The sequence below is a fragment of the Hyperolius riggenbachi genome, chromosome 6 (assembly GCF_040937935.1).
Source record: "Hyperolius riggenbachi isolate aHypRig1 chromosome 6, aHypRig1.pri, whole genome shotgun sequence".
Classification (NCBI taxonomy): domain Eukaryota; kingdom Metazoa; phylum Chordata; class Amphibia; order Anura; family Hyperoliidae; genus Hyperolius; species Hyperolius riggenbachi.
The window spans coordinates 391,275,397-391,290,644 of record NC_090651.1 but is presented as its reverse complement, the minus strand read 5'-3'; the positions used below and the strand labels follow the sequence as shown (position 1 = coordinate 391,290,644).

Sequence of the window (15,248 nt, the reverse complement as noted above, 5' to 3'; positions counted from 1 at the left end):
TGACGGACGGAAGTACTACTGATCCCAGCAGTACACGCTGACTGTGGCAGTACAGTGGCAATAAGACAATGCTATATAGTATGCTATATACTGGTGACGGACAGAAGTACTACTGATCCCAGCAGTACACGCTGACTGTGGCAGTACAGTGGCAATAAGACAATGCTATATAGTATATACTGGTGACGGACGGAAGTACTACTGATCCCAGCAGTACACGCTGACTGTGGCAGTACAGTGGCAATAAGACAATGCTATATAGTATGTTATACACTGGTGACGGACGGAAGTACTACTGATCCCAGCAGTACACGCTGACTGGCAGTACAGTGGCAATAAGACAATGCTATATAGTATATACTGGTGACGGACGGAAGTACTACTGATCCCAGCAGTACACGCTGACTGGCAGTACAGTGGCAATAAGACAATGCTATATAGTATGTTATATACTGGTGACGGACGGAAGTACTACTGATCCCAGCAGTACACGCTGACTGTGGCAGTACAGTGGCAATAAGACAATGCTATATAGTATACACTGGTGACGGGCGGAAGTACTACTGATCCCAGCAGTACACGCTGACTGTGGCAGTACAGTGGCAATAAGACAATGCTATATAGTATATACTGGTGACGGACGGAAGTACTACTGATCCCAGCAGTACACGCTGACTGTGGCAGTACAGTGGCAATAAGACAATGCTATATAGTATGCTATATACTGGTGACGGACGGAAGTACTACTGATCCCAGCAGTACACGCTGACTGTGGCAATACAGTGGCAATAAGACAATGCTATATAGTATATACTGGTGACGGACGGAAGTACTACTGATCCCAGCAGTACACGCTGACTGTGGCAGTACAGTGGCAATAAGACAATGCTATATAGTATATACTGGTGACGGACGGAAGTACTACTGATCCCAGCAGTACACGCTGACTGTGGCAGTACAGTGGCAATAAGACAATGCTATATAGTATATACTGGTGACGGACGGAAGTACTACTGATCCCAGCAGTACACGCTGACTATGGCAATACAGTGGCAATAAGATAATGCTATATAGTATGCTATATACTGGTGACGGACGGAAGTACTACTGATCTCAGCAGTACACGCTGACTGTGGCAGTACAGTGGCAATAAGACAATGCTATATAGTATATACTGGTGACGGACGGAAGTACTACTGATCCCAGCAGTACACGCTGACTGTGGCAGTACAGTGGCAATAAGACAATGCTATATAGTATATACTGGTGACGGACGGAAGTACTACTGATCCCAGCAGTACACGCTGACTGGCAGTACAGTGGCAATAAGACAATGCTATATAGTATGCTATATACTGGTGATGGACGGAAGTACTACTGATCCCAGCAGTACACGCTGACTGTGGCAGTACAGTGGCAATAAGACAATGCTATATAGTATATACTGGTGACGGACGGAAGTACTACTGATCCCAGCAGTACACGCTGACTGTGGCAGTACAGTGGCAATAAGACAATGCTATATAGTATATACTGGTGACGGACGGAAGTACTACTGATCCCAGCAGTACACGCTGACTGTGGCAATACAGTGGCAATAAGACAATGCTATATAGTATATACTGGTGACGGACGGAAGTACTACTGATCCCAGCAGTACACGCTGACTGGCAGTACAGTGGCAATAAGACAATGCTATATAGTATGCTATACACTGGTGACGGACGGAAGTACTACTGATCCCAGCAGTACACACTGACTGTGGCAGTACAGTGGCAATAAGACAATGCTATATAGTATGCTATATACTGGTGACGGACGGAAGTACTACTGATCCCAGCAGTACACGCTGACTGTGGCAGTACAGTGGCAATAAGACAATGCTATATAGTATGCTATACACTGGACGGACGGAAGTACTACTGATCCCAGCAGTACACGCTGACTGTGGCAGTACAGTGGCAATAAGACAATGCTATATAGTATATACTGGTGACGGACGGAAGTACTACTGATCCCAGCAGTACACGCTGACTGTGGCAGTACAGTGGCAATAAGACAATGCTATATAGTATGCTATATACTGGTGACGGACGGAAGTACTACTGATCCCAGCAGTACACGCTGACTGTGGCAGTACAGTGGCAATAAGACAATGCTATATAGTATATACTGGTGACGGACGGAAGTACTACTGATCCCAGCAGTACACGCTGACTGTGGCAGTACAGTGGCAATAAGACAATGCTATATAGTATATACTGGTGACGGACGGAAGTACTACTGATCCCAGCAGTACACGCTGACTGTGGCAGTACAGTGGCAATAAGACAATGCTATATAGTATATACTGGTGACAGACGGAAGTACTACTGATCCCAGCAGTACACGCTGACTGTGGCAGTACAGTGGCAATAAGACAATGCTATATAGTATATACTGGTGACGGACGGAAGTACTACTGATCCCAGCAGTACACGCTGACTGTGGCAGTACAGTGGCAATAAGACAATGCTATATAGTATATACTGGTGACGGACGGAAGTACTACTGATCCCAGCAGTACACGCTGACTGTGGCAGTACAGTGGCAATAAGACAATGCTATATAGTATGCTATATACTGGTGACGGACGGAAGTACTACTGATCCCAGCAGTACACGCTGACTGTGGCAGTACAGTGGCAATAAGACAATGCTATATAGTATGCTATACACTGGTGATGGACGGAAGTACTACTGATCCCAGCAGTACACGCTGACTGTGGCAGTACAGTGGCAATAAGACAATGCTATATAGTATGCTATATACTGGTGACGGACGGAAGTACTACTGATCCCAGCAGTACACGCTGACTGTGGCAGTACAGTGGCAATAAGACAATGCTATATAGTATATACTGGTGACGGACGGAAGTACTACTGATCCCAGCAGTACACGCACACTGACTGGCAGTACAGTGGCAATAAGACAATGCTATATAGTATGCTATATACTGGTGACGGACGGAAGTACTACTGATCCCAGCAGTACACGCTGACTGTGGCAGTACAGTGGCAATAGACAATGCTATATAGTATGTTATATACTGGTGACGGACGGAAGTACTACTGATCCCAGCAGTACACGCTGACTGGGGCAGTACAGTGGCAATAAGACAATGCTATATAGTATATACTGGTGACGGACAGAAGTACTACTGATCCCAGCAGTACACGCTGACTGTGGCAGTACAGTGGCAATAAGACAATGCTATATAGTATATACTGGTGACGGACAGAAGTACTACTGATCCCAGCAGTACACGCTGACTGTGGCAGTACAGTGGCAATAAGACAATGCTATATAGTATATACTGGTGACGGACAGAAGTACTACTGATCCCAGCAGTACACGCTGACTGGCAGTACAGTGGCAATAAGACAATGCTATATAGTATATACTGGTGACGGACGGAAGTACTACTGATCCCAGCAGTACACGCTGACTGTGGCAGTACAGTGGCAATAAGACAATGCTATATAGTATGCTATATACTGGTGACGGACGGAAGTACTACTGATCCCAGCAGTACACGCTGACTGTGGCAGTACAGTGGCAATAAGACAATGCTATATAGTATGCTATATACTGGTGACGGACGGAAGTACTACTGATCCCAGCAGTACACGCTGACTGTGGCAGTACAGTGGCAATAAGACAATGCTATATAGTATGCTATATACTGGTGACGGACGGAAGTACTACTGATCCCAGCAGTACACACTGACTATGGCAGTACAGTGGCAATAAGACAATGCTATATAGTATGCTATATACTGGTGACGGACGGAAGTACTACTGATCCCAGCAGTACACGCTGACTGTGGCAGTACAGTGGCAATAAGACAATGCTATATAGTATGCTATATACTGGTGACGGACGGAAGTACTACTGATCCCAGCAGTACACGCTGACTGGCAGTACAGTGGCAATAAGACAATGCTATATAGTATGCTATATACTGGTGACGGACGGAAGTACTACTGATCCCAGCAGTACACGCTGACTGTGGCAGTACAGTGGCAATAAGACAATGCCATATAGTATATACTGGTGATGGACGGAAGTACTACTGATCCCAGCAGTACACACTGACTGTGGCAGTACAGTGGCAATAAGACAATGCTATATAGTATATACTGGTGACGGACGGAAGTACTACTGATCCCAGCAGTACACGCTGACTGTGGCAGTACAGTGGCAATAAGACAATGCTATATAGTATATACTGGTGACGGACGGAAGTACTACTGATCCCAGCAGTACACGCTGACTGGCAGTACAGTGGCAATAAGACAATGCTATATAGTATGCTATATACTGGTGATGGACGGAAGTACTACTGATCCCAGCAGTACACGCTGACTGTGGCAGTACAGTGGCAATAAGACAATGCTATATAGTATGCTATATACTGGTGACGGACGGAAGTACTACTGATCCCAGCAGTACACGCTGCCTGTGGCAGTACAGTGGCAATAAGACAATGCTATATAGTATGTTATACACTGGTGACGGACGGAAGTACTACTACTCCCAGCAGTACACGCTGACTGTGGCAATACAGTGGCAATAAGACAATGCTATATAGTATATACTGGTGACGGACGGAAGTACTACTGATCCCAGCAGTACACGCTGACTGGCAGTACAGTGGCAATAAGACAATGCTATATAGTATGCTATATACTGGTGACGGACGGAAGTACTACTGATCCCAGCAGTACACGCTGACTGTGGCAGTAAAGTGGCAATAAGACAATGCTATATAGTATGCTATATACTGGTGACGGACGGAAGTACTACTGATCCCAGCAGTACACGCTGACTGTGGCAGTACAGTGGCAATAAGACAATGCTATATAGTATGCTATATACTGGTGACGGACGGAAGTACTACTGATCCCAGCAGTACACGCTGACTGGCAGTACAGTGGCAATAAGACAATGCTATATAGTATATACTGGTGACGGACGGAAGTACTACTGATCCCAGCAGTACACGCTGACTGTGGCAGTACAGTGGCAATAAGACAATGCTATATAGTATATACTGGTGACGGACGGAAGTACTACTGATCCCAGCAGTACACGCTGACTGTGGCAGTACAGTGGCAATAAGACAATGCCATATAGTATGCTATACACTGGACGGACGGAAGTACTACTGATCCCAGCAGTACACGCTGACTGTGGCAGTACAGTGGCAATAAGACAATGCTATATAGTATGCTATACACTGGTGATGGACGGAAGTACTACTGATCCCAGCAGTACACGCTGACTGTGGCAGTACAGTGGCAATAAGACAATGCTATATAGTATATACTGGTGACGGACGGAAGTACTACTGATCCCAGCAGTACACGCTGACTGTGGCAGTACAGTGGCAATAAGACAATGCTATATAGTATGCTATATACTGGTGATGGACGGAAGTACTACTGATCCCAGCAGTACACGCTGACTGTGGCAGTACAGTGGCAATAAGACAATGCTATATAGTATGCTATATACTGGTGACGGACGGAAGTACTACTGATCCCAGCAGTACACGCTGACTGTGGCAGTACAGTGGCAATAAGACAATGCTATATAGTATGTTATATACTGGTGACGGACGGAAGTACTACTGATCCCAGCAGTACACGCTGACTGTGGCAGTACAGTGGCAATAAGACAATGCTATATAGTATATACTGGTGACGGACGGAAGTACTACTGATCCCAGATGTACACGCTGACTGTGGCAGTACAGTGGCAATAAGACAATGCTATATAGTATGCTATATACTGGTGACGGACGGAAGTACTACTGATCCCAGCAGTACACGCTGACTGTGGCAGTACAGTGGCAATAAGACAATGCTATATAGTATATACTGGTGACGGACGGAAGTACTACTGATCCCAGCAGTACACGCTGACTGTGGCAGTACAGTGGCAATAAGACAATGCTATATAGTATATACTGGTGACGGAGAGAAGTACTACTGATCCCAGCAGTACACGCTGACTGTGGCAGTACAGTGGCAATAAGACAATGCTATATAGTATGCTATATACTGGTGACGGACGGAAGTACTACTGATCCCAGCAGTACATGCTGACTGTGGCAGTACAGTGGCAATAAGACAATGCTATATAGTGTGCTATATACTGGTGACGGACGGAAGTACTACTGATCCCAGATGTACACGCTGACTGTGGCAGTACAGTGGCAATAAGACAATGCTATATAGTATGCTATATACTGGTGACGGACGGAAGTACTACTGATCCCAGCAGTACACGCTGACTGTGGCAGTACAGTGGCAATAAGACAATGCTATATAGTATATACTGGTGACGGACGGAAGTACTACTGATCCCAGCAGTACACGCTGACTGTGGCAGTACAGTGGCAATAAGACAATGCTATATAGTATATACTGGTGACGGACAGAAGTACTACTGATCCCAGCAGTACACGCTGACTGTGGCAGTACAGTGGCAATAAGACAATGCTATATAGTATGCTATATACTGGTGACGGACGGAAGTACTACTGATCCCAGCAGTACATGCTGACTGTGGCAGTACAGTGGCAATAAGACAATGCTATATAGTGTGCTATATACTGGTGACGGACGGAAGTACTACTGATCCCAGATGTACACGCTGACTGTGGCAGTACAGTGGCAATAAGACAATGCTATATAGTATGCTATATACTGGTGACGGACGGAAGTACTACTGATCCCAGCAGTACACGCTGACTGTTGCAGTACAGTGGCAATAAGACAATGCTATATAGTATATACTGGTGACGGACGGAAGTACTACTGATCCCAGCAGTACACGCTGACTGTGGCAGTACAGTGGCAATAAGACAATGCTATATAGTATATACTGGTGACGGACGGAAGTACTACTGATCCCAGCAGTACACGCTGACTATGGCAATACAGTGGCAATAAGACAATGCTATATAGTGTGCTATACACTGGTGACGGACGGAAGTACTACTGATCCCAGCAGTACACGCTGACTGGCAGTACAGTGGCAATAAGACAATGCTATATAGTATGCTATATACTGGTGACGGACGGAAGTACTACTGATCCCAGCAGTACACGCTGACTGTGGCAGTACAGTGGCAATATGACAATGCTATATAGTATATACTGGTGACGGACGGAAGTACTACTGATCCCAGCAGTACACGCTGACTGTGGCAGTACAGTGGCAATAAGACAATGCTATATAGTATATACTGGTGACGGACGGAAGTACTACTGATCCCAGCAGTACATGCTGACTGTGGCAGTACAGTGGCAATAAGACAATGCTATATAGTGTGCTATATACTGGTGACGGACGGAAGTACTACTGATCCCAGATGTACACGCTGACTGTGGCAGTACAGTGGCAATAAGACAATGCTATATAGTATGCTATATACTGGTGACGGACGGAAGTACTACTGATCCCAGCAGTACACGCTGACTGTGGCAGTACAGTGGCAATAAGACAATGCTATATAGTATATACTGGTGACGGACGGAAGTACTACTGATCCCAGCAGTACACGCTGACTGTGGCAGTACAGTGGCAATAAGACAATGCTATATAGTATATACTGGTGACGGACAGAAGTACTACTGATCCCAGCAGTACACGCTGACTGTGGCAGTACAGTGGCAATAAGACAATGCTATATAGTATGCTATATACTGGTGACGGACGGAAGTACTACTGATCCCAGCAGTACATGCTGACTGTGGCAGTACAGTGGCAATAAGACAATGCTATATAGTGTGCTATATACTGGTGACGGACGGAAGTACTACTGATCCCAGATGTACACGCTGACTGTGGCAGTACAGTGGCAATAAGACAATGCTATATAGTATGCTATATACTGGTGACGGACGGAAGTACTACTGATCCCAGCAGTACACGCTGACTGTTGCAGTACAGTGGCAATAAGACAATGCTATATAGTATATACTGGTGACGGACGGAAGTACTACTGATCCCAGCAGTACACGCTGACTGTGGCAGTACAGTGGCAATAAGACAATGCTATATAGTATATACTGGTGACGGACGGAAGTACTACTGATCCCAGCAGTACACGCTGACTATGGCAATACAGTGGCAATAAGACAATGCTATATAGTGTGCTATACACTGGTGACGGACGGAAGTACTACTGATCCCAGCAGTACACGCTGACTGGCAGTACAGTGGCAATAAGACAATGCTATATAGTATGCTATATACTGGTGACGGACGGAAGTACTACTGATCCCAGCAGTACACGCTGACTGTGGCAGTACAGTGGCAATATGACAATGCTATATAGTATATACTGGTGACGGACGGAAGTACTACTGATCCCAGCAGTACACGCTGACTGTGGCAGTACAGTGGCAATAAGACAATGCTATATAGTATATACTGGTGACGGACGGAAGTACTACTGATCCCAGCAGTACACGCTGACTGGCAGTACAGTGGCAATAGACAATGCTATATACTGGTGGCGGAAGTACTACTGATCCCAGCAGTACACGCTGACTGGCAGTACAGTGGCAATAAGACAATGCTATATAGTATGCTATATACTGGTGACGGACGGAAGTACTACTGATCCCAGCAGTACACACTGACTGTGGCAGTACAGTGGCAATAAGACAATGCTATATAGTATATACTGGTGACGGACGGAAGTACTACTGATCCCAGCAGTACACGCTGACTGTGGCAGTACAGTGGCAATAAGACAATGCTATATAGTATGCTATATACTGGTGACGGACGGAAGTACTACTGATCCCAGCAGTACACGCTGACTGTGGCAGTACAGTGGCAATAAGACAATGCTATATAGTATATACTGGTGACGGATGGAAGTACTACTGATCCCAGCAGTACACACTGACTGTGGCAGTACAGTGGCAATAAGACAATGCTATATAGTATATACTGGTGACGGACGGAAGTACTACTGATCCCAGCAGTACACGCTGACTGTGGCAGTACAGTGGCAATAAGACAATGCTATATAGTATATACTGGTGATGACGGACGGAAGTACTACTGATCCCAGCAGTACACGCTGACTGTGGCAGTACAGTGGCAATAAGACAATGCTATATAGTATGCTATATACTGGTGATGACGGACGGAAGTACTACTGATCCCAGCAGTACATGCTGACTGTGGCAGTACAGTGGCAATAAGACAATGCTATATAGTATGCTATACACTGGTGACGGACGGAAGTACTACTGATCCCAGCAGTACACGCTGACTGTGGCAGTACAGTGGCAATAAGACAATGCTATATAGTATATACTGGTGACGGACGGAAGTACTACTGATCCCAGCAGTACACGCTGACTGTGGCAATACAGTGGCAATAAGACAATGCTATATAGTGTGCTATACACTGGTGACGGACGGAAGTACTACTGATCCCAGCAGTACACGCTGACTGTGGCAGTACAGTGGCAATAAGACAATGCTATATAGTATGCTATATACTGGTGACGGACGGAAGTACTACTGATCCCAGCAGTACACGCTGACTGTGGCAGTACAGTGGCAATAAGACAATGCTATATAGTATGCTATATACTGGTGACGGACGGAAGTACTACTGATCCCAGCAGTACACGCTGACTGTGGCAATACAGTGGCAATAAGACAATGCTATATAGTATATACTGGTGACGGACGGAAGTACTACTGATCCCAGCAGTACACGCTGACTGTGGCAGTACAGTGGCAATAAGACAATGCTATATAGTATGCTATATACTGGTGACGGACGGAAGTACTACTGATCCCAGCAGTACACGCTGACTGTGGCAGTACAGTGGCAATAAGACAATGCTATATAGTATGCTATATACTGGTGACGGACGGAAGTACTACTGATCCCAGCAGTACACGCTGACTGTGGCAGTACAGTGGCAATAAGACAATGCTATATAGTATATACTGGTGACGGACGGAAGTACTACTGATCCCAGCAGTACACGCTGACTGGCAGTACAGTGGCAATAAGACAATGCTATATAGTGTGCTATACACTGGTGACGGACGGAAGTACTACTGATCCCAGCATCACACTGACTGTGGCAGTACAGTGGCAATAAGACAATGCTATATAGTATATACTGGTGACGGACGGAAGTACTACTGATCCCAGCAGTACACGCTGACTGTGGCAGTACAGTGGCAATAAGACAATGCTATATAGTATGCTATATACTGGTGACGGACGGAAGTACTACTGATCCCAGCAGTACACGGTGACTGTGGCAGTACAGTGGCAATAAGACAATGCTATATAGTATGCTATATACTGGTGACGGACGGAAGTACTACTGATCCCAGCAGTACACGCTGACTGTGGCAGTACAGTGGCAATAAGACAATGCTATATAGTATATACTGGTGACGGACAGAAGTACTACTGATCCCAGCAGTACACGCTGACTGGCAGTACAGTGGCAATAAGACAATGCTATATAGTATGCTATATACTGGTGACGGACGGAAGTACTACTGATCCCAGCAGTACACACTGACTGTGGCAGTACAGTGGCAATAAGACAATGCTATATAGTATATACTGGTGACGGACGGAAGTACTACTGATCCCAGCAGTACACGCTGACTGTGGCAGTACAGTGGCAATAAGACAATGCTATATAGTATGCTATATACTGGTGACGGACGGAAGTACTACTGATCCCAGCAGTACACGCTGACTGTGGCAGTACAGTGGCAATAAGACAATGCTATATAGTATGCTATATACTGGTGACGGACGGAAGTACTACTGATCCCAGCAGTACACACTGACTGTGGCAGTACAGTGGCAATAAGACAATGCTATATAGTATATACTGGTGACGGACGGAAGTACTACTGATCCCAGCAGTACACGCTGACTGTGGCAGTACAGTGGCAATAAGACAATGCTATATAGTATGCTATACACTGGTGATGGACGGAAGTACTACTGATCCCAGCAGTACACGCTGACTGTGGCAGTACAGTGGCAATAAGACAATGCTATATAGTATATACTGGTGACGGACGGAAGTACTACTGATCCCAGAAGTACACGCTGACTGGCAGTACAGTGGCAAATAGATAATGCTATATAGTATGCTATATACTGGTGACGGACGGAAGTACTACTGATCCTAGCAGTACACACTGACTGTGGCAGTACAGTGGCAATAAGACAATGCTATATAGTATATACTGGTGACGGACGGAAGTACTACTGATCCCAGCAGTACACGCTGACTGTGGCAGTACAGTGGCAATAAGACAATGCTATATAGTATATACTGGTGACGGACAGAAGTACTACTGATCCCAGCAGTACACGCTGACTGTGGCAGTACAGTGGCAATAAGACAATGCTATATAGTATATACTGGTGACGGACGGAAGTACTACTGATCCCAGCAGTACACGCTGACTGTGGCAGTACAGTGGCAATAAGACAATGCCATATAGTATGCTATACACTGGTGACGGACGGAAGTACTACTGATCCCAGCAGTACACGCTGACTGTGGCAGTACAGTGGCAATAAGACAATGCTATATAGTATGCTATATACTGGTGACGGACGGAAGTACTACTGATCCCAGCAGTACACGCTGACTGTGGCAGTACAGTGGCAATAAGACAATGCTATATAGTATGCTATACACTGGTGATGGACGGAAGTACTACTGATCCCAGCAGTACACGCTGACTGTGGCAGTACAGTGGCAATAAGACAATGCTATATAGTATATACTGGTGACGGACGGAAGTACTACTGATCCCAGCAGTACACGCTGACTGGCAGTACAGTGGCAAATAGATAATGCTATATAGTATGCTATACACTGGTGACGGACGGAAGTACTACTGATCCCAGCAGTACACGCTGACTGGCAGTACAGTGGCAATAAGACAATGCTATATAGTATATACTGGTGACGGACAGAAGTACTACTGATCCCAGCAGTACACGCTGACTGTGGCAGTACAGTGGCAATAAGACAATGCTATATAGTATATACTGGTGACGGACAGAAGTACTACTGATCCCAGCAGTACACGCTGACTGTGGCAGTACAGTGGCAATAAGACAATGCTATATAGTATATACTGGTGACGGACAGAAGTACTACTGATCCCAGCAGTACACGCTGACTGGCAGTACAGTGGCAATAAGACAATGCTATATAGTATATACTGGTGACGGACGGAAGTACTACTGATCCCAGCAGTACACGCTGACTGTGGCAGTACAGTGGCAATAAGACAATGCTATATAGTATGCTATATACTGGTGACGGACGGAAGTACTACTGATCCCAGCAGTACACGCTGACTGTGGCAGTACAGTGGCAATAAGACAATGCTATATAGTATGCTATATACTGGTGACGGACGGAAGTACTACTGATCCCAGCAGTACACGCTGACTGTGGCAGTACAGTGGCAATAAGACAATGCTATATAGTATGCTATATACTGGTGACGGACGGAAGTACTACTGATCCCAGCAGTACACACTGACTATGGCAGTACAGTGGCAATAAGACAATGCTATATAGTATGCTATATACTGGTGACGGACGGAAGTACTACTGATCCCAGCAGTACACGCTGACTGTGGCAGTACAGTGGCAATAAGACAATGCTATATAGTATGCTATATACTGGTGACGGACGGAAGTACTACTGATCCCAGCAGTACACGCTGACTGGCAGTACAGTGGCAATAAGACAATGCTATATAGTATGCTATATACTGGTGACGGACGGAAGTACTACTGATCCCAGCAGTACACGCTGACTGTGGCAGTACAGTGGCAATAAGACAATGCCATATAGTATATACTGGTGATGGACGGAAGTACTACTGATCCCAGCAGTACACACTGACTGTGGCAGTACAGTGGCAATAAGACAATGCTATATAGTATATACTGGTGACGGACGGAAGTACTACTGATCCCAGCAGTACACGCTGACTGTGGCAGTACAGTGGCAATAAGACAATGCTATATAGTATATACTGGTGACGGACGGAAGTACTACTGATCCCAGCAGTACACGCTGACTGGCAGTACAGTGGCAATAAGACAATGCTATATAGTATGCTATATACTGGTGATGGACGGAAGTACTACTGATCCCAGCAGTACACGCTGACTGTGGCAGTACAGTGGCAATAAGACAATGCTATATAGTATGCTATATACTGGTGACGGACGGAAGTACTACTGATCCCAGCAGTACACGCTGCCTGTGGCAGTACAGTGGCAATAAGACAATGCTATATAGTATGTTATACACTGGTGACGGACGGAAGTACTACTACTCCCAGCAGTACACGCTGACTGTGGCAATACAGTGGCAATAAGACAATGCTATATAGTATATACTGGTGACGGACGGAAGTACTACTGATCCCAGCAGTACACGCTGACTGGCAGTACAGTGGCAATAAGACAATGCTATATAGTATGCTATATACTGGTGACGGACGGAAGTACTACTGATCCCAGCAGTACACGCTGACTGTGGCAGTAAAGTGGCAATAAGACAATGCTATATAGTATGCTATATACTGGTGACGGACGGAAGTACTACTGATCCCAGCAGTACACGCTGACTGTGGCAGTACAGTGGCAATAAGACAATGCTATATAGTATGCTATATACTGGTGACGGACGGAAGTACTACTGATCCCAGCAGTACACGCTGACTGGCAGTACAGTGGCAATAAGACAATGCTATATAGTATATACTGGTGACGGACGGAAGTACTACTGATCCCAGCAGTACACGCTGACTGTGGCAGTACAGTGGCAATAAGACAATGCTATATAGTATATACTGGTGACGGACGGAAGTACTACTGATCCCAGCAGTACACGCTGACTGTGGCAGTACAGTGGCAATAAGACAATGCCATATAGTATGCTATACACTGGACGGACGGAAGTACTACTGATCCCAGCAGTACACGCTGACTGTGGCAGTACAGTGGCAATAAGACAATGCTATATAGTATGCTATACACTGGTGATGGACGGAAGTACTACTGATCCCAGCAGTACACGCTGACTGTGGCAGTACAGTGGCAATAAGACAATGCTATATAGTATATACTGGTGACGGACGGAAGTACTACTGATCCCAGCAGTACACGCTGACTGTGGCAGTACAGTGGCAATAAGACAATGCTATATAGTATGCTATATACTGGTGATGGACGGAAGTACTACTGATCCCAGCAGTACACGCTGACTGTGGCAGTACAGTGGCAATAAGACAATGCTATATAGTATGCTATATACTGGTGACGGACGGAAGTACTACTGATCCCAGCAGTACACGCTGACTGTGGCAGTACAGTGGCAATAAGACAATGCTATATAGTATGTTATATACTGGTGACGGACGGAAGTACTACTGATCCCAGCAGTACACGCTGACTGTGGCAGTACAGTGGCAATAAGACAATGCTATATAGTATATACTGGTGACGGACGGAAGTACTACTGATCCCAGATGTACACGCTGACTGTGGCAGTACAGTGGCAATAAGACAATGCTATATAGTATGCTATATACTGGTGACGGACGGAAGTACTACTGATCCCAGCAGTACACGCTGACTGTGGCAGTACAGTGGCAATAAGACAATGCTATATAGTATATACTGGTGACGGACGGAAGTACTACTGATCCCAGCAGTACACGCTGACTGTGGCAGTACAGTGGCAATAAGACAATGCTATATAGTATATACTGGTGACGGAGAGAAGTACTACTGATCCCAGCAGTACACGCTGACTGTGGCAGTACAGTGGCAATAAGACAATGCTATATAGTATGCTATATACTGGTGACGGACGGAAGTACTACTGATCCCAGCAGTACATGCTGACTGTGGCAGTACAGTGGCAATAAGACAATGCTATATAGTGTGCTATATACTGGTGACGGACGGAAGTACTACTGATCCCAGATGTACACGCTGACTGTGGCAGTACAGTGGCAATAAGACAATGCTATATAGTATGCTATATACTGGTGACGGACGGAAGTACTACTGATCCCAGCAGTACACGCTGACTGTGGCAGTACAGTGGCAATAAGACAATGCTATATAGTATA

The 15,248-nt window shown here is 45.6% G+C and overlaps 1 protein-coding gene across 1 annotated transcript in view; it reads right to left on the bottom strand.

Annotated features, from left to right (window-relative positions):
• Positions 1–15,248, bottom strand: part of LOC137523142 (formyl peptide receptor-related sequence 4-like) — a 164,590-nt gene that overhangs the window by 114,425 nt on the left and 34,917 nt on the right. The window lies entirely within an intron of this gene.